The sequence below is a fragment of the Hemicordylus capensis genome, chromosome 8 (assembly GCF_027244095.1).
Source record: "Hemicordylus capensis ecotype Gifberg chromosome 8, rHemCap1.1.pri, whole genome shotgun sequence".
Lineage (NCBI taxonomy): Eukaryota > Metazoa > Chordata > Lepidosauria > Squamata > Cordylidae > Hemicordylus > Hemicordylus capensis.
In genome coordinates, this window is record NC_069664.1 from 31,057,808 (window position 1) to 31,077,145 (window position 19,338).

At 54.5% G+C, this 19,338-nt stretch overlaps 1 protein-coding gene and 1 long non-coding RNA gene across 10 annotated transcripts in view; one reads left to right on the forward strand and one right to left on the reverse strand.

Annotated features, from left to right (window-relative positions):
- The window catches only part of ZBTB16 (zinc finger and BTB domain containing 16), a 237,845-nt gene that overhangs the window by 169,795 nt on the left and 48,712 nt on the right, over window positions 1–19,338 (reverse strand). The window contains exon 1 of one of the 9 annotated variants that reach the window (XM_053269735.1): window positions 1,951–2,120. The exons of 7 other annotated variants lie outside the window; for them this stretch is intronic. The gene's annotated coding sequence lies outside the window, so the exon portion shown is untranslated. Of the gene's footprint in view, window positions 1–639; window positions 1,627–1,950; window positions 2,121–19,338 lie in introns of those variants that run through there. One more of the 9 variants, XM_053269736.1, reaches the window with a different exon arrangement.
- LOC128333774 (uncharacterized) lies at window positions 161–18,648 on the forward strand. Its single transcript, XR_008311068.1, has 3 exons — window positions 161–664; window positions 11,880–12,072; window positions 12,165–18,648. It is a non-coding gene; the product is annotated as an uncharacterized LOC128333774 (long non-coding RNA).

Genomic DNA, 19,338 nt, shown 5'->3' on the forward strand with positions numbered 1-19,338 from the left:
GTGCATCAGGGCATGCAACAACCACCACCACCACACACATGTGGGCAAAGAGTTCCAAAGTTCTAAAGCAAAAACCAAGCTGGCATTAAAGAGTTAACCCCAAGTATTTGAAAGAAAGAGATTGCAGCAAGCTTGCCCCATACACACCACCAACCCTCCTTGACTAATTCTAGGCTCTCGCTCTCTCTCTCTCTCTCTCACACACACACACACACACAGAGCTTTCTAGCATCAATGCAGCAACTGGTTCTTAGGGGCTGCAGGACGACCACCTCAACTCTCCTCCCTGAAGACTTGGGGGTCCCGATTTCTGCCCCCCTCCACCAGCTAAAGTGCTGGCCCTAACCAATCCCCCTCCCTAAGTCTCCAGTAGGGTCAACGCTTTGCTCCCCTGCCCCATTTCATCCACCCCCTTCCCAAGGAAACCGTGGAGCCAAGGAGCCCCCCGCCTCCTCCCCAAATGCAGCCCCATCGACCATCACGGTGCAGAGGAGAACCAAGAAGTGGGGTGCCGTGGGGTGCCACCTCCTCTCCCCCCTCGCCAAGCCTGCAACTGCGAGAAGGAGGGGCTCTCTCTGGACCCGACTACGCTCCAGCTTCAACCCCAAGAGCTGCAGATGGAAGGCAGGAGTTTCTCACCCTCGCTCCGCGCATCGTGTGCCCAGTAAGAACCGGAGCGAGGAAGCGATCGCGACTTGGAGCGCGCGCGCGGCGGGGGGGGGGGCTTTCTTCTTATTACTTTGCGGGAGGACGACGCTTGTTGCGCGCGCGGGGAGGGCGAGAGGAGGCGGCGGCGGCGGCGAGTTTTACACGCGAGGAGCTCCTCCACGAGGTCCAGAAGCGCCGACCTCACCCGCAAGAGCCGCGCGAGGCGCAGTTTCCAGCCGGAGGAGCGGGAGGGACGCAGACCCGCCGAAAGAGGTGCTCCTCTGGCCCGAACGAAGCACTGCCCGTCCCCGGGAACACGCGTTCCCCCCCCCCTCCACGGCTCAGCCACAGTCCTTTTATTGGGTTTGTTTATTCTCCTTTATTTCTCCTTCTGAGAATAAAGCGGGCGGGCGGGCGGGCGGGCGGGGGGCAGGGAGGTCCCCCAGGTGGGAGCAAGGCAGCCCCGAGGAGGAGCCCCCAACTCCCCGCTCCACTGGTGCCGGCGCAAGCCCCGCCGCGTCGCTCGCCCCTCTGCCCGTGCCTCTGCTCCTCCGCCGCGCCCGGGCATCGAGACTCTCCCACAGACACACACACACACGCGAGGCGCAAGTCGGGGGGGGGCGCCCCTTCCACACGCCCCCATCCGCCAGCAGCGCTTTCTCCCGCGGGAGGCTCCAGGAGCTGCTCCCCCGCTCCCCCGACGGAGGAGCCGGCGACACAGAGTCGGTCCCCTTCTTGCGCTGCCCGCTCGAACCCTTTGTCACTCTCTCTCTCACACACTCACACACACACACACACACACACACACACACAGAGCCCGGCTCCCCTGGCACGAGACTGCCGCCGGGAGCGGCTGCGCTCAGCTCCGGGCAGCAGCCGCCCGGCGCGCAAGGCAGGCGCGCAGCAACTCCGGCTCCCCGGACACGCGCGCGACCTTCCTTCCAACAAGCCAGGCGGGCGCGAAGCAGCAGCCCCCTCTTGCCCGAGCATCCAGCGCAGCCCCCGCGCGCTTCTGCCGCTCACCATCCTGAGCGGCGGCGGCGCCCCAGAGTAGGACGGCTGGCGCGCAAGAAGGGCGGCAGCAGCGCCTCCGTCCTAAGCTAAGCGCTCCGGAGCGCCCGTCCTTCCGGCGCCCGCCCGTGCGCTCCGCAGCTGCCCCGCCGCCGCCGCTGCACCCGCCCGCGGGCCCCACTTTGTTCGCAGGGCTCTTCTCCCCGCGCAGCGCCCGCCCCAGAGCCAGCCGGGGCTGAGCAGCCCGAGGCAAGTTGTGGGGGCGCCTCCTGCGCGGCGCCGGAGACTCACCGGCGGGCTCAGCCCCGGCAGGAAACTGTTGCTGGCCGCCCGCGAGAGCAGCGGCGGCGGCGAGGACGGCAGCAGGAGGCGGCGGCGGCGGCCGGAGGAGCAGCATCGCCGGCACTTGAGTTCGCAGCGCCCGCTCTCAGCCTCTCTAGCGGGGCTCGGCGGCGCGGCCAGCAAATCACCAGCCGCTGCCTGACGTTGCGGCGGCTGGCGAGGCGCGTCGGGGCCGCCCCCTCCCCCGCCCCTCCGCCTCCCCCCCCCCCGCGAAGCCCCAGCCGGGCACCATCTTGACTGCTGGCACCCGCGGCGAGTCCGGCTGTCCACAGGCGCGTGCGGGGGCCCAGCGCGGACGGAGCGTGCATTTGCGGCGCGGGGGGGGGAGCCGGGGCCCACCTGTTGGATGTTTGAAACAGGCGGGGGGGGGGCGAGCCACTGTTGCCCCCGCCCCGGGCCAAAGCGCGAGGCGCTCCAGGCGAGGCTGCCCTGACCCCTAGCTGTCGAGGGAGGACTCTGCGGGCGCGGGGGGGGGGGCAAGCGGCGGCTTCTGCTGGCGGGCCCCCGCCCGGTGGGGGGCCCGGCGGCGAGCGCGCGCGCGCTCCTGAGCTGCCTTCGCTCCAAGGCGGAAGTCCTCCTGCTGCCCGAACCCGAAGGGGGGGCCCTCCCCTCCGTCAGCGCCACAGGTGCGCCCCTTCCCAACACGTGGAGACAAGAAGGCGCAGGAGCCGGGCAGAAATCCAACCGGGGAGGCTACTCCTGCTCTCCCCGCCGTGGGGTAGACATTCATCAGGCGCGTCCCGAGCCCTACCTGCCTGTTCAAGCGGGGGCGCGGGGCACTGTGGCCTCCAAGGCCAGGCTGGCTTTGCACCCGCGCGTCAAAGGTGCAAAGGGCCGGCCCGATTCTGCGCAACCGGTGGCTGTCGGTGGCGGCGCAGTCCGCTCCCAGGAGCAGTGCTGGGGGCTGATTTGGAAAAGGAGAGGTGCTGGGGCTCAAGGCCGCCTGGCTGTCTTCCTTGGGAGTCAAGAGAAGCCCCAGGAAAGTGGCCGACGGGCTGTGGCTATACCGGGGAGGGAAAGGCGCCGCGCTCTGCACATGTTCAGAGCCTGTGGCACTCTGCTTTATCACTATTTGCCGGGTCCAGGGCTCAGCCTAGACACACACACACACACACACACCCAAAAAAGGGGGGGGGGACGCAGGTTCCGGGGCTGAGCCTTACTACGACGAATATTTATATTCCGCTCTTCAACAAAAGTTCACAAAGCAGTTTACAAAGAGACATACGAGATAAATAAGATGGACCACGACTACCTCCAGTGACGTCTACCCACACATCTGCAACCCCGGACACCCAACACCCAATGGTTCCCCAGCCCCCCTCTCAGAAGCAGAGAGCGAGCCGATTTTCACTCAGACATAAGCCGCAGTTTGCTGGTTCGGATCAAGCCCGCGGAACTACGGTGTGCGCGCGAGGAACTAGCAGAGAACGCAACTGCTGGGCAAGGGGCGAGGGAAGGAGAAACGCGCGCCGGCTAAAAGCAGCGCTCCCCTCCCAGACCCCACGACGTTTGCAACCGCGCCCAGGGCTCTCTTTGCTCCAGAGCCTCTTGGGCCGGTTGGGGGAGGCAGAAAAGCGCATTTTGCCATTTAAAAGGGGGGAGGGCCGGCGTGCATCACTCCCGCTCAGATGCCAGGATTTTCGGGGGGGGGCTGGAACAATTTGGACGGTGTTGGTGGGGCGGCGCGTGGGCGAGGGGAGAAAGGAAGCCGGAGCGCAGCGGCAGAAAGTTGCGCGGGGCGCCGCCGGGCTTGGACGCAGGAGGCGAGCCGCTCCCGGGAGCTGCTTCTGCCGCCGCCGCTGCTGCTGGACAGCGCTCTGCCCTTGCCCGCTTCAAATATGGAGGCGGCGGCGGCTGCAGCTGCGGGGGTGGGGGGGGGCTGGAGCCCCCCTTCCCCGCTCCTCCGCCCCGCCTCCCAGCTGGCACCTGCTGCTGCGCCACAAACTCGCGAAGAGAGGCAGCAGCCGGGCCCCTTGCAGCGCCCCCTCGCTCGCACACCCGACCCCGGACTAAGCCCCTGGGCAGGCTGAACCCCGGCGAGCCGCTTCGGGGAGGCTCTCTGTCTCTGCCTTGCGGCCCCCGCCCCAGAGGGGCACCCAGGGGATTGGGGAGCCTGCGGGGCCGACAGGCTTTTGGAAACCCCGCCCCCACGGTACTTTTGAGACATTTTTAAGGCGACCACAACACATGCGCCTTCGCCCCGAAGTCCAGGGGTAAGAGCGCCTCTGCGCCGCCCCGCTCCCCCCCCCCGGCAGGTCGCGATGGGCGCCCCCCTCCCGGGCAAAGCCCAGAAGAGTGTGGATTGTGCAGGGGTGGCCGCTGCGCCCGCGTGCACCAGGCGTCCAGAGGCCGGGGCGGGGCGCGCGAGCGCATCGCTTGGGGTAGGGCAGCACTGAGCGGGGCGGGGGGCGGAATTGCAGTTCTTCCCCGGCAAGAATTCTTGGGCGCGAGGTCCAAAGTGGCGGCGGCCGGAAACCTCGGAGCGTCCCGAGAAAGAAAAGGGTTCCTTTGCATCTTCTCGTATCCCTGTGGTCGATGGGTGGCCGTGCGTGTTAGAAAGGAAGCTGGGTGCCTGCCAAAGTGATAGGGTCCAAGAGACTGCAAATATTAATTGATTGATTGACTGAAAATCAATATATTAAACCATTAATAGCATTAATGCGTTTAAGATTAGAAGTCCCAATGCCCTGTGCCTCAAGAAGGCACACAGTTAAATAGAGAAGTAGGCCGGCTTTGGAGCCCCATGTCTCCGCCAGCGGAGGAGGCTGCCCAGTGCATCCCAGGATGAGTCCCTGCTCTGGCTGGGCATCCTGCCAATAGAGAAGACTTGTCCCTCCAAGCTGGGACTCAGGCAGAGACCAGGCAGGGACTCCTCTTTCTCCACACTATTCCAACAAGAAACCTTCCTGTTTTTTAAATTCAGAAAGGGGCAGGTGCACCAGCTATCCAGAAACTGTGGGTGTCAGTAAGCCAGTTGGAGGGAAACAGTTGCTCAGGAACAAGCTGGGCTGGGGAAACCGACAAGATGATGACAGAAGCAAGTGCAAAACATACATGGACAAGACCAACCCGGTTATGAAACTGTTTGGTGGTGTTGAGTTGTTTGGAATTTTGTTATGGTTTGGTGATTGCAGTTTTCAATCGCTTTGTATATTTTGCTATATTGTTTTGACTGTTGTTTTTAGTCTTAGATTTATAGGAATGGTTAAGGGAGGACCTGTTTGTCACTGCAAAGACTGCATCAGTGTTTATCTCTTTAAAATGCATACTTTGTCTTTGCTTGTGCTGTAAACCTTTTTGTTGACAGTATCTTGTAGACTGAGAAGCAGCATACAAATAATGAGTGGAGGGAGACTGTAAGAAGAGATGGTGAGGCCGGGAAAGGTCCAGAGGTGCACCTGGGTAATTCTGGAGCCTTTTGGAGGGGCCCCCACTGCAAGTTAAGCATCATATTTTAACACAAAGGTTCTTGAGGGCACCCACCACACCACCCAGGACAGACTAAAGAGGATTTGGGGGCCCCCAGGAGGTGTGGGAGCCTTGGACTTTGGCCCCAAAGTCCAGGGGTAAGAGCACCTCTGGAAAGGTCCTTTGCCAGTCTGGGCCTAGGGCACTGGAAAGTGGCAGCTTAGAGCTTCATGCAGGGGCATAACTATAATAGGGCCAGGGGAGACAGTTGTTTGGGTGCCCACTGCCTTGGGGCCCCCCCCAGAGGCAAGTCACATGACTGACTCCCCCAGCTGCACACCCACCTGGGCTTCCTTCAGTTGTGTTCATCCTCCGAAACTGAGGTGAGTGTTAAGACCTGGAGCTACCAGAACAGCATGTCTTTCTCTAGGACCATTCAATGACTTGCATCGTCCACAATTTGCAAAACCTTTAAAAAAATAATTCAGGATGATGTTCTCTTGTGGCACATAGGTTATATATTTATATATCTATATATTCTATGCTTTTTGTTACCACTATTCAGCCTCATTTAAGATTTCTTTACTTCATGAGCTGAGCTTCAGTGGGGGGTGGGGTGGCATTTTAAAATCTTGTCTCTGGGCCCCCTCCCACCTGGCTACGCCTCGGCTTCATGGAAGCCAGCATGGCAAGGAGGGCCTCAGGATATGTTTGTTTGCTGGCAATAGAGCCCCAGGCAAAGAAGCACCATTTATATAGGGATGGCACAGCCAGTTCGTGTGTCACAAAATGGCCATGGAAGGCCAAAGGGAGGGATTTCCTGCTGGCCTTTATAGAGAGGGCGGAGGAGCACACACAGACAAAGGACTCTAGCATCCCATCAAGAATTGTGGATTCTTCTTCGTGCATGGGCTGGCCGGGGTGGGGGCAGTCACTGAAAGGGTCATAACACAGCGCTGGGTGGGAAGGACAAATTTACTCCTGGATTGCAACTTTGGATAACTCGGGGGCCGCCCGAGAGAGGGATGGACACAGGCCCCCTGACCCCTAGCTACGCCCTTGCCTGGTGGATCCTGCCCCCTGATTTCCCATCCTTGAAACAAACACCCACACCTCATTCATACCTCATTCCTACACACACACACACACACACACACACACACACACACACACACACACACAGGGAAGGGGATATCCCTGCAGGCTAATCCATGAAGTACACCCAGAGCATGTGAGAAAATCTAGGTGTCCCAATCCTGGCAGAGATAGCGGTGAGGGAGAAATTGCTCCTCTCCTCTCCTCTCCTCTCCTCCCTCCCTCCCTCCCATGCTACAAATAGGCCGTGACCCAAGATTATTACCAGTTAAAATAGGAAAATAAGAAATGCATTAAGGACGGAGATGCCCTTAGGCCGGGGTGAATGTAATCTGCTGTGGCAGTGTGTGTTTATAATTATAATGGGGTTTAATGTATGCGGGACCAGAAGAGGATGATGGCACACATTTAGCAGCACAGGAGCAGCCGGATACCAAGGGCCTCCCCAAAGCAGCTCAGTCTGCGCGGAAGATGAGCTGCGGCTTGGAGCGCCAAGCCTCGTGTGCTGCTGGGGCGAAGGAAGAGCAGGGCTACCCGGACGGAGTCTATTCACACCAGTGTGCAGGAGCGCCCGGGGGAAGCTCGTAGTTACTGGTGGCGTGAAGATCGATTTTAACCTGTGTAAGGCCCTGGATCCAGGCACAGAGGAAGCTGCCTTCGAGTACTGAGTCAGACCCTCGGTCCACCTAGCTCACTATCCCCTGCTCTGACTGGCAGCAGCTCCCCAAAGTTCCAAGCAGGAGTCTCTCCCAGCCCTGCCTGCAGAGGCTGCCGGCGAGTGAACCAGCAGGGCCCTCCTGCATGAAAAGCGAAGGCTCTCCCTCCTGCCACACATACTTGCCCAGATTTTCAAAGATGAGGACTTTAAATTCTTCTTCTTTTTTTTTAATCAAGTCAGCATGCATAAGACCCCCTGTTGTTAGGCTTAAGGCTGGCCATGCTCCGGTGTTCCGATCCTGGGCCTTTCCCGGCCTGCCCAGTGCAACCCACTGGCTTCAAGGGGACTTGCGCAGGACTCGCTTTATTTTGATTTTGCTGGAGTTAGGTCTGGTTGGCTGTTTGGACTCCTCCTTGGTGCAAGCTGGTGCCTTGAGCGCTCTCCGACTGGGAAGGCAAGATGGCAGCTTAGCCGGGCAGGGCAGGGGGAGGGTCCCTGCTTTGCAAGGGCAGCCCTGCTGTGGGGCAGGGTGAGGCGGCCACCTCCGGCGCGGATGAAAAGCAGGACACAGGGCAGTCACTGCTGGGCCGCCACCCGGTGGCACCACCCCACTGCCCCCTGCCACCATCACCCTTCCTTGCCCCACTGGGGCACACTGTTCATTCCCCCTCCTCCTCCCACTGTGGCCCACCCTCCCACCCCTCTCTGTCTTGGTGGCCCAGTCCAAGAGTGCTTGCACGCCGAGTGCCCATCCTCAGGCGTGGCCAAAATGGTTTGGACTGCCCCTCCTGTCTTCCATGCTGAGGGTTCAATCCCCAGTGTCTCTGGGTCAGACGAGGACAACCCCTTTTATCTCTGAAACCCTGGCAAGATGCTGCCAGGCTGTGTACGAACCCTGAGTCATACCGGCCAAAGGTTTGACTTAGTAGAAGAAGGTAGACTCCTATACTCAGACATATATGCTGTGATGTCACAGCAGTTCAACCAATGGGAAGACAGACTTATATGCAATGCAAGAATTTGCCAGAATGCCGCCCACCCTGGGAGCCTATGCATGCTGACTTTAGAGGAGACTGAGATGCCTCTGAATAGCAGTTGCAGCAGGGGAGCAATGGCAGGAGAAGGGCCTGCCTTCATCTCCTGGTGGTGGGCTTCCCCAAAGCATCAGGTGGCTACTATGAGAAGCAGGATGCTGCAGTGGATCTGGAGCCTGTTCCAATAAGACTCTCCTTATGCTGATTTCACATTCCACTGAAGTCAATGGAACTCACTTCCAAGTACACATGCATATGAAGTAGGCCTGCTCATGGACTGAATTCCTTTTCTGCCATGAATATTTCTGTTTAATTCACAGCATTAAATTCCTGTTTGCAGCCTGCAATGCAGATAAGGAAAGCGGGGGGGGGGGACCTAGGCACAAACAGAATCGCATTAAAGTGAGGAGTTTCGCTTACCTTCTAACTTTCAAAGGGCTGGAACTCAGAGCTGAAATTTTGTAGCTAGGGGGGCCATTTTTACTGCTGCACACATGGAATTAAACCACGTGAGTCCCATTAGCAGTAATGGAAACCCCATAGCTAAGTCCCAATGCAGTCTGCTGAAAGCTAACTCACTGGTACATTTAACCTTCGTGTGTGTGTGTACAATGTTAATGTACACCAGTAAATTTGTCCGCACGTTTGCTTAAACACAGCTCGTCATTTCCAGGGGAAGCCAGTTGGGCTTCAGCCCTGCCTCAGAGGGTGGAAGCGAATGTGGTGGCCATACTCAGATGCCATCCTCTGCAGCGATCCCAATCCACGAGGGCAAGGGTTCTCAAACTTGGGTCCCCAGATGTTGTTGCCAGGGGTGTCGCTATAATTGAACAGATGGGTTCAAAGAACCCGGGGGGCCCAGCCCTACCCCTCCCTATTTCCTTCATTATCTCCTTCACTCCAAGGGGCCACCGGGGAGAGGATTAAACACGGCCCCCTTTCCCCTAGCTATGCCCCTGGTTGTTGGACTTCAACTCCCAGCATCACCCCCAGCCCCAGTGGCTGCTCCTTCTCTTGCTGTTCCACCACGAGTCTCCCAACCAGATGTAGCAGCACTGAGATGGTATGTACTGGAGTGGGGGGCCGGGGTGGTCTTAGGGTTGCCAGGCTTTGCTCCTGTGCATTAGCAGCCCGACACCCAGGAATGAAGCCTCACTTTATCTGTACGTAGTCCGGGTGGAAAAGCTTCACCCGCTAATTTCCAGGCTGCTGCTAAAGGCCGAGGACCAGAAGGAAGGCTAGGGAGAAGGAAAGAGAATGGCCTAGCAGAGCATCACACTTCCCATTAAGATCCACGGACAGGTGACTTCTGCTATTTGGCAGGTTAACCTGCAGTTGCTTCTGCCTCCTTTCTGCTACATGCAGCTCAGGTTATTAATTTGTTTTAAAGAATATTCATAGACCACTGTCCGACAAAAATGTTCTCAATGCGGTTCACAAAGGCAAAGGAGTGAGATGGTTCTCTGTCCGCAAAGGCCTCACAATCTGAAAAGGAACACAAGGGGAAACCCAGCAGCGCCTGACTTTCTGTATATGGTCCATTCAAGTCAGCTCACAATACATCAAGTATGAATGATTCCATTTTTTGAAAAAGCATCACAGCACCACGGAGAGATTCTTCTTGCACACAGAGCTGTGGCCAGGGGACCTAAGCTGCCCCCATCCAAACGCTGGGTGGTCCTGCCCTCACCAAACAGACCCTCCACGGAGGAAGAAAGGGGGACAGAAGTGCTTCTGTGTGCAGAAGTCTGGGAAACATTAAGCCCTCCCCCAACCAGCAGCACGCCTTGCTGGGGCCAACAGTGGGCATTCTCCCCACTTCAGAATTCAAAAATGTGCTCTGTCTGGCCTGCAGTCCTCTTCCATGAGATTCCTTCCTTGTCCCCTATCAGGGACAGGGTGCCCGACAACAGGGTCATTCGCGGCTTACAGCCTTAAGCCTGCAAACACTTGGGAGGCCATTGTCGGCTGTGACTCAGGATCTCTCGGGCTACCAAGGCCAGCCGGCCGCCCCACATTCCAAGACTTTATCCCCCAGCTCAGAAGAAGAAATATTGTCAATGGTGACTCAGCGACAGAAGGCAAATGTTATAGGGCTGTGAAATGGGCATCCACGCTCAGAGAGCCGTCATGTTCATTTTTTCCTTCTCTCTCCCCAACAATGCATGGTTTGGTTGGTAATTGCATTAAAATGTTGCCTCTTGCAGCCTATGACCTAATCATCTCTATAGCACCTATATTTAGAAGCTCTCCTTTGTACTCCAGAGAACCGGAGCCAGAAGTAACAAGCTCTGCTCTTGAGGTCTTAATAAGTGCAGGGTCTGGGCGGGGTGGGGGTTACTCAATTTCCTGCTGTTGCTTTTACACACACACACTCTCTCTCTCTCTTCTTCTTCTTCTTCTTCTCATCTCTTTAGCTGAACATATTTGACATTTTACAAACGAAGCAAAGAGTGAAATCACAGTTAAATGCTATGTAAGTTTCCAGGGGCTGCCCTGGGACACTGAAATTCATCTCCACTGTACACAGAGGAGGCCAACTGATGTGAAGTTGACCAAAAAAAGGGGGGGGGAGGTGAATGTTTCTTCAGGAACGTGTTGTTTTTGAGGAAATAATTTGCTTCAGAATGATGTTACTGTATTGGGCGTGGTTTGGTATATCCTTGTAAGCCTCCCACATGATGGGAGATGTAGTAGCTGTCCAAGGAAGAAAGAAGGAATTGCACAGGAGATCTGCTGCTACATAGCTCGCCCATCAGCATGGACTACAGTGAGGGACTTTTGTCACCATTGCCCATGATAGGTGAAAACCATTAATGGACAATTGGTACAGCTCTCAAGAGAAGGACATAACTGGCACCATGTTGGGTCAGACCAATGGCCCTCCAATCTTAGCTTGGCCAGTGTTGGTAGACAGAATGCTAAGAACCACCCCACGCTCACTCTGTCAAACAAGGGAGGTTGTAATTCCACTTCCACTCTTCATTTCTCCTTGGACAACTCTACCTCCCATGGGTAGCCCAACAAAACAGTTCCCAGCTTGGGTTTGCTAAAGAGAAAAGGCCAGTGACTTGTCTAGTGGTGCTCTTACCCCTGGACTTTGGGGCTGAAGTCCAGGGTCTCCCACTCCCTGGGGACCCCCAAATCCTCTTTACTCTGTCCTGGTTGGTGTGGTCGCTGCTGGCCCATACTGTGCTGTGCAGTCAAATGTGATTGTGACCTGTGCTGGGTGCTTTAGAGATGGGGGCAGTGGTGGAGAGTGGGGAAAGAAACAATTGGGATGGGATTATGTTTAGTTCTGTGCCGAAATGTTTCTGCTAATGCATATTTGCATAAATAGACCTGTTTTATATTCTTACGTTCTTGTGAGTTCAGTTACTGTTTGTGCCCTCAAGAACCCATGTGTTAAAAATACTGTGTGTGTCATTGTGTGTATGTGGGGGGGATTGTGCTTAGCTTGAAGTGGGAGGGGGGCCTTCAGCAAGGGGGGGCCTCCAATGGCCTTTAGGTCCAGGCTCCAAAATTACCTAGGTGCACCTCTGGACTTCTCCGTGTTACAGGCAGAGAAGATTGTCCACAAACACACACAAAATAATTCCTTTGTTGGAAGTTACATGTGGATGGATGTTTATGAGTGTGGATTCTGATAGTGATCAGTGTCTTTCTCTCTCTCTTTGGAGTCTACTGCATCACCAGGAGCATCGGGCACATGTTCCAGCTGTTGCCCTCATTCGCTAAGCATGTCTCAATAAACAAGGGTGCACATTGGCTCCCAGTCACAGCACACACCCTGTGTCTTCTGATGTTCCCTCTGATCCTAAAGCGGCCTGGCCCTCCGCCCCCACCCTGAGTACAGGAACCCAAAGGCATGTGGTAAGCCTAATTAAGAAACCACACCCAGGTGATACAAGCTGATTGCCAAGTTATCTATTAACCAATTTTATTTCTTTGATATTTGTTTGCAGGAGATACAACAAGCCCTTGGTATCTTATTGTTCTGGAAATTCCTGCACTGCTGGGAGATCTGATAACATCTGTAAATTAAGACAGTTGGCAAATTCTTTTTAAACAGGGTGTTATGGATATCTCCTTCTCCAGGTCAGGAGGAACGCTCTAAAACTGTCTTCTCATATTTGCCTGCCTGGTGGAAATTGGGGTTGTTTCTTTTGACGTTTCAACCCTGCCCTTCCTCCAAGGAACTTGGAGTGGTTTACGTGGGACACAGTCTTCCAAGAAATGCGCTTCCTGGAGCCTCAGTGAAATGAACTTCATTGCGCATGGACACATCTCCCACCCATTTCAATCAGACTGAAGCAGGAGGTGAATTTGGGGCCACACAGAGACCACATCCTGGCCAGGATCTGGCTTGCTCTGCTTCAAAAACAGGATCACACCAAGTGCCTAGACATGGACAAGAATATTCTCTAACCACTGCCGCCTGCTGCAAATATTCTTCACCTAGAAGGGGGAAGAATGCATAGGAAAAGAGCTGGTCTTGTGGTAGCAAGCATGACTTGTCTTCTTAGCTAAGCAGGGCCCACCCTGGTTGCATATGGAAGGGAGACTAGAAGTGTGAGCACTGGAAGAGATTCCCCTCTGGGGATGGAGCCACTCTGGGAAGAGCATCTAGGTCCCAAGTTCCTTCCCTGGCAACATCTCCAAGAGAGGGCTGAGAGAGACTCCTGCCTGCAACCCTGGAGAAGCTGCTGCCAGTCTGTGAAGACAATACTGAGCTAGATGGACCAAGGGTCTGACTAAGTATATGGCAGCTTCCTAGGTTCCTAATTATTATCCAGTTCACACATTCTGGGCCACATACTGAGCCAGATTCTCAGCCATGTCCCGAGTGCAAGATCTGCCTTGTAGGAATCTCACGGCCAGTCCACACGGCCAGAGTTAGGGCAGGAGAAACCTTCTGCCCTAAACCGGGTGCTGAGTGTGCTCCCATTTGCCGATCGGCCTTTACCTGAGCTCTGATTAAATTTCTGGCTCAGCTGCCGACTTACTAACCAGACTATTTACTCACCCCACCCGAGAGCACAGTAAGTTCTTGCATGACCTCTACTTTTCAGCCTTATCCTCTTTGGCGGTGACCCTCGTTTCCTCTGTATCGGAGCTACGTGCCCATCGCTCGCCCAAGAGCTTAGGACTGCAAACAGTTTTGACCCTATCCAGTTCCAGCTGTGCTTTGAAATAAGGTGTTTGTGTGTGGCAGTCACCCCAGAATGTAGACGGGGATACACATCCAATGGGTGCAGCATTGAAAGCAATGCCACTTGTTTCCAAGAGCTGGACAGCAAATCTGTAGCAGGCAATAAACATTTGGTAGATGAAAGGCAAACCTTACCCTCCAAGAAGCAACTTTCAGTGGTGTGTACTCTTCCACAGATAGCACAATCATCATGCTGGAGCCCTTCAGGCTGGCACCACCAAAGGCCAATAAAGCCTATTTAGAGTAAGGGCAATGCTTCTCAAACTGGTCACATGGTCCTAGTCAGTCAAGAACGTGAGAACAAACAAAGCCTGTTCAGGGAAAGACTTCCTTATCAGGTGAATACTTTCTGCATTTTAATTTTTTTATTATTTGCAAAGCTCACTGGAAGTGAGAAGAGCCTCTGAACATAAATGAAGTTAGCATATACCAAGTCAGATCATGGGCCAAAGGTAAAGGTAAAGTGTGCCGTCAGGTCAGTGGTGCCGTCTGGGTCACCAGCCCAGAGCCCTGTGGTTGTCTTTGGTAGAATACAGGAGGGGTTTACCATTGCATCCTCCCACGCAGTATGAGATGATGCCTTTCAGCATCTTCCTATATTGCTGCTGCCTGATATAGGTGTTTCCAATAGTCAATATTGTCCACCCTTGACTGGTAGCAACTCTCTAGGGGAGGAGAACTGTTCTTGCATAAGCAAACATGTTTTGCTATGCAGGGTATGTCCTGGTTTGTGTTTGGATGGGTGACTACTTTGAGCACTGCTTGCTGTAACCCCCTTTGGGGGTTGGGCCATAACTCAGTGGTGGAGCATCTGCTTGCATATAGTAGGTCCCAAGTTCACTCCCTGGCAGCATCTCCAGGTAGGGCTGGGAGAAACCCCCTCCTGAAACCTTGGAGAGCCACTGCCAGTCAGTGTAGAGTAGACCAGGGGTTCCCAACCTGTGGTGCTCTAGCTGTTGCTGAACTACAACTCCCATCATCCCCAGCTACAATGTATTGTGACGGCAGCTCCCTAAAGCCCTAAGGGTTTCCCCAGCTTCCTGGAGAGGCTGTTTACACAGAGAAATAACACATAAATAAGATGGCTCCCTGTCCCCAAAGGGCTCACAATCTAAAAAGAAACATAAGACAGACACCAGCAACAGCCACTGGAAGTCCTGTGCTGGGGGTGGATAGGGCCAGTTACTCTCCCCCTGCTAAATAAAAGAGAATCGCCACCTTAAAAGGTGCCTCTTTGCCCAGTTAGCAGGGGTTGCCTGCAATGCAGATATCTGGCCTCCATCCCTGGTCCCACCATCTCCCATCAACAAAGCCAGGTGGGAGGTGGGCCTGTGCCCACCAATGTTGCCACTGAACCAGCCATTTCCTTCTTTGGGGCCCTCCTTTCTGCAACTCCTTCCACACGGGAGCTGGCAGGGGAAGAGCCTCAGGGACAGATCGGAGGGGACGACTAGCCAAGAGCTGGGCAGATGCTCTGAAGAGGGAACCTGGCGGGGGGGGGGGTCGCATCAACTGCTGGGCTCCTCCCCACTGACCTTGGCAGACACTGTGGCATCCCGCAGCAGCCCCTGACCCAGTCGCCACTGCCTCTTGCTTTCCCTTGAATGTAACTCAACGCCCCTGGCTCCAGCCCCAGCCTATTTTTAACTAAGGGGGAGCAAAAGGACGGGCTATTTGCTTTTTAAACCCTCTTAGGAGCAGCAGCAGCAGCAGCAGATTTCCCTGGCTTTCCCTGGGATTCCTGCCCGTCCACACCTCTCTCCAAAGCCAACAAACTGGCAGTTGCCAAATTCCAAGTCTAGCTCGGAACAAAGAGAATAACCCCGGCCTGAGAAGACACTGCCAGCCCAGGGGTTGAGTTGCAGCAAAGCGGCAGTGAGGCAGATGAGGATGGGCTGCTTCTTCCACTGGTCTCCTCCGCTGCTGCTGCCCGCTTTGCAGGGGCAGCTGCTGACCTCTAGCGGCTCCCGAGGAGAACTGAAGAGCGCCCCCCCCCCACACCAGAGGCTGTTGCTGCCAGCCAGCTTCAGTCCAAGGGAGCTTTTCCGCAGGCCCCCTCCTGCAGGCCTCCGTGGGGCCTGCCTCTGCGTCTGGCTGGATGCTTCGGAGAGCACCCAAAAGCCACCCAGAGCAACCAGACAGAGCCAAGGAAGGGCTGGGCCACTTTCCTGAGTGCTGCAGAAGAGCGAATTTTGGTCACTGCAGATTCTCTCACCTCTGCAGCACTGTAAGGGGACAAGCAGTTCAATGTTCTCCCCGTTACTCAAACCACTTGCAGAAGTGTCTTCAAGTATGATTGATGATGATGATGATGATGATGATGATAGCATACTGCTTTTCAAGAATTTATTATTAATAATAAATTCAAGCCATTTACATAAGCAAAAACAAACAAACAAACCCCCACATGAAGCCTGCCCTCCTCCTAGTCATGGGCAGTGCCGAGAGGCATAGCCCATTTAAGCTCCAAAACAACCCTGTGAGGCACCTTGGGCTGAGAGAGCAGCCAGCTTCAAGGCTGAGCAAGAATTTGAAGGCGAGTGGCCCAGGGTGGGGGGTGGAGAGCCTTGAATGGGTCGAAACATAACCATCCCGGGGTCTGTTCAGCAGTGACATGCAGTGGAGGAAGGGCAAGGATTCCTCCGCCCGTTGCTGGAGTGTGGGTCAGGGTCCAGCCACCTGGTCAAGGAGGGGCCACCCATCGCTTCGTGGTCCAGCCCCTGCTTTGAAGGCAGAAGGCCCCAGGCTCAGCCCTCGGCGGCATCTCCAGCGAGGGCTGGGAAAGACCTCTGAGCATGAAATCCTGGAGAGATGCTGCCAGTCAGTGTGGGCGGAACCCAGCGGGAGGGACTCCATATAAGGCAGCTTCCTACGAACTCAGCTTCAAATGAGAGACGAACTGTAGAGCACTCTGGCCGCTGCAGAATGCCACAGACAGCAGGCCCAATCTCGATCCCAGTCCGCGTTGCAACGGAGCAGAGGCTTTGAGCTCTTGGCGGGATTCTGGAAGCCAGTGAATGCCTGCCTGCTCCCCCTCTGTGAGAGGTCCGGCCTCTGGGGCTTGTTCATTTTCAGTGCCAGCTACCAGGCGCAGGAGGAGAAGTCTAAGGGGACCGAGCGGGGTGGTAGTTAGGAGAGGGGCAATGAACAAACCTCTCTCCTGCTGGGAAATATTGACAAGTCCATTATGAGCATGTGTAAGTATCCCTCCCACTGGTGTCATGCAAGCAGCCTTCTATCCTTGTCTGTCTGGAGCGATTCTTTATCTGCTCCATGGAAGAAAAACGTCCCCATATTCTCTCCCGCTGCTCCTGACCTGCCAACCTGGGGAGCCCTTTTGCCCCCGAGAGCCGTAACATTATTTTTGGATGTGTTTATGACGCCAAATGGTCTGCGCTAGAGCGGGTGCCGTTCTTGAGCTGGGGACCATATGGCACGCCGCGTAATAAATAAGGTATTGTGATAGTTAATGAACCTAATTGCTAGCAGAGGCTTTAATACAAAGCCTGTGCTGCTGAGAATTTAGCACCGCATTAGGGATGCGACGGAGCTCCCCTGACTTCTGAGGCTTAATTTAAGTTCTATATTGCAAACTCCAGAAAATAATTCCAAACCCTCCTGCTGGAAAAGCAACCTGCTGGTAGACTGTGATTATACTGAATTACTAAAAAATTGCAATCAATTTTATCCACACAGTTAACCCTTGCGACAGCGTTCTCCTTGGGGTGGTTTTTGACTTTCATCCGCTGAAAACCACCCCCTTGGAGACAGGCAGATACCTAAGCTAAAGACCCCACTCTAGCAGATGCAAGACCAACCAAGTGTCTCACATAGGGACATATTTGTTTTATTTATTTATTTAAAATATTTTAATACTCCCCCCCCAAAAAAACCTTGTGTCTCTGGGCAGTTTACAATTAAAATCATTTAAAACGTTAAATCAATTAAACAATTAAAATCATTAACATTAAACTCATTTAAAACCAACATTAAAAATTTAAAACCATAAATCGAATTAAAAGCCTGGGTGAATAAATGTGTCTTCAGTGCCTTTTTAAAAGTTGCAAGAGATGGGGAGGCTCTTATTTCAACAGGGAGCACATTCCAAAGTCCAGGGGCAGCAACAGAGAAGACCCGTTCCCGAGTAGCCACCAAACAAGTTGGCAGAAACCTCTCCAGAAGACATAGGCAGCTGCTTTCTACCAAGTCAGACCCTTGGTCCATCTAGGTCAGTATTGTCTACACAGACTGGCAGTGGCTTCTCCAAGGTTGCAGGCAGGAGTCCCTCTCAGCTCCATCTTGGAGATGTTGCCAGGGAAGGAACTAGGAAACTTCTGAATGCAAGCAGGCAGGTGCTCTCCCCAGAGCGACCCCACCCCCTAAGCGGAGTATCTTTCTGTGCCCCCATGTCGTCTCCTATTCAAATGCAAACAGGGTGGACCCTGCTTAGCAAATGGGACAAGTCATGCTTGCTATCACTCACTGCAGGCTGGCCACTCATCAGGGAGAGCTGTGCAGTTGACCATGCCTACAACCTTACATAGGAACATAGGAAACTGCCATATACTGAGTCAGACCATTGGTCTATCTAGCTCAGTATTGTCTTCACAGACTGGCAGCAGCTTCTCCAAGGCTGCAGGCAGGAATCTCTCTCAGCCTTAACTTGGAGATGCTGCCAGGGAGGGAACTTGAAACCTTCTGCTCTTCCCAGAGCGGCTTCATCCCCTGAGGGGAACATCTTCCAGTGCTCACACTTCTAGTCTCCCATTCAAATTCAAGCAGAGCAGACCCTGCATAGCAAAGGGGACAAGTCATGCTTGCTCCCACCAGACCAGCTCTCCTCCCTTGCAACAATAAAAAGCTCTGACCATAAAAGCTGTCCTGGGTTTCCTTCCCCATGGGCCAATCAGCACACTGTAGCAGCTGAACAACCACACAAACGCTGACCGAGTCCTAACCCAACACATGTGCCACACACCTTCAGCAGGTCATGCAACATTTCCAGGCCCAGTTGAAAGGGCTGGTCACCACCTTATCTGTCTCCAGCACAGCATCATCCCTCCAGCGGCTGTTGCTGGTGTCTGTCTTGTGTTTCTTTTTTGGATTGTGAGCCCTTTGGGGACAGGGAGCCGTCTTATTAATTTATTATTTCTCTGTGTAAACCGCTTTGGGAACTTTTGGCTGAAAAGCAGCATATAAATATTCATCATATCATATATCATATCCTAACTCCCATCGCCCTCGACCACCATGGTCTTTGGTCATGCTCAGCAGAAGGCAGCTTGAGACGTGGGTGTTTCGTACCCTTGAGTGATGCCGCCTCCTCCGGTGAGAAAGAGAGCTGGGGAGGAGAGCTGGTCTCGTGGCAGCAAGCACGACTGGTCCCCTTTGCTAAGCAGGTCCCAATCTGGTTTGCATTCGAATGGGAGACTACATCTGTGAGCTCTGTAAGGTATTCCCCTTAAGAGATTGGGCCATCGCTCACTGAAAGAGAATCTTAATGCTTGCATGCAGAAGGCTCCAGGTTCCCTCCCTGGCATCTCCAGATAGGGCTGAGCTAGATGGGCCAGTGGTCTGACTCGGTCAAAGGCAGCTTCCTCTGTTCCTAAGGATGCTCCTTGGAACAGGCCCTCAGGTGTGGGACAAGCCCTCCACTGGGAAAAAGCAGAGCAAGGTACGCCGCCTTAGGAGTGCCCTCAGAACCATGTGGGAGGTTTGGTATGTATTTGTTCTCCTAAAGGAAACATACACCTTATTTGTTTCATTGCTTCATCTCTGGGAAGAGATTGAGACAATTGATAGACACCTTATTGAGACTGAGAACCCAGACAGCACCCTGAATGAAGTCACTCCGGCCAAGCAACCAGTTGACCAGGTGCAAAGATGTCCTCCCACCTGTTGACTTGAAGTATCCCCCCAAGTGCTCG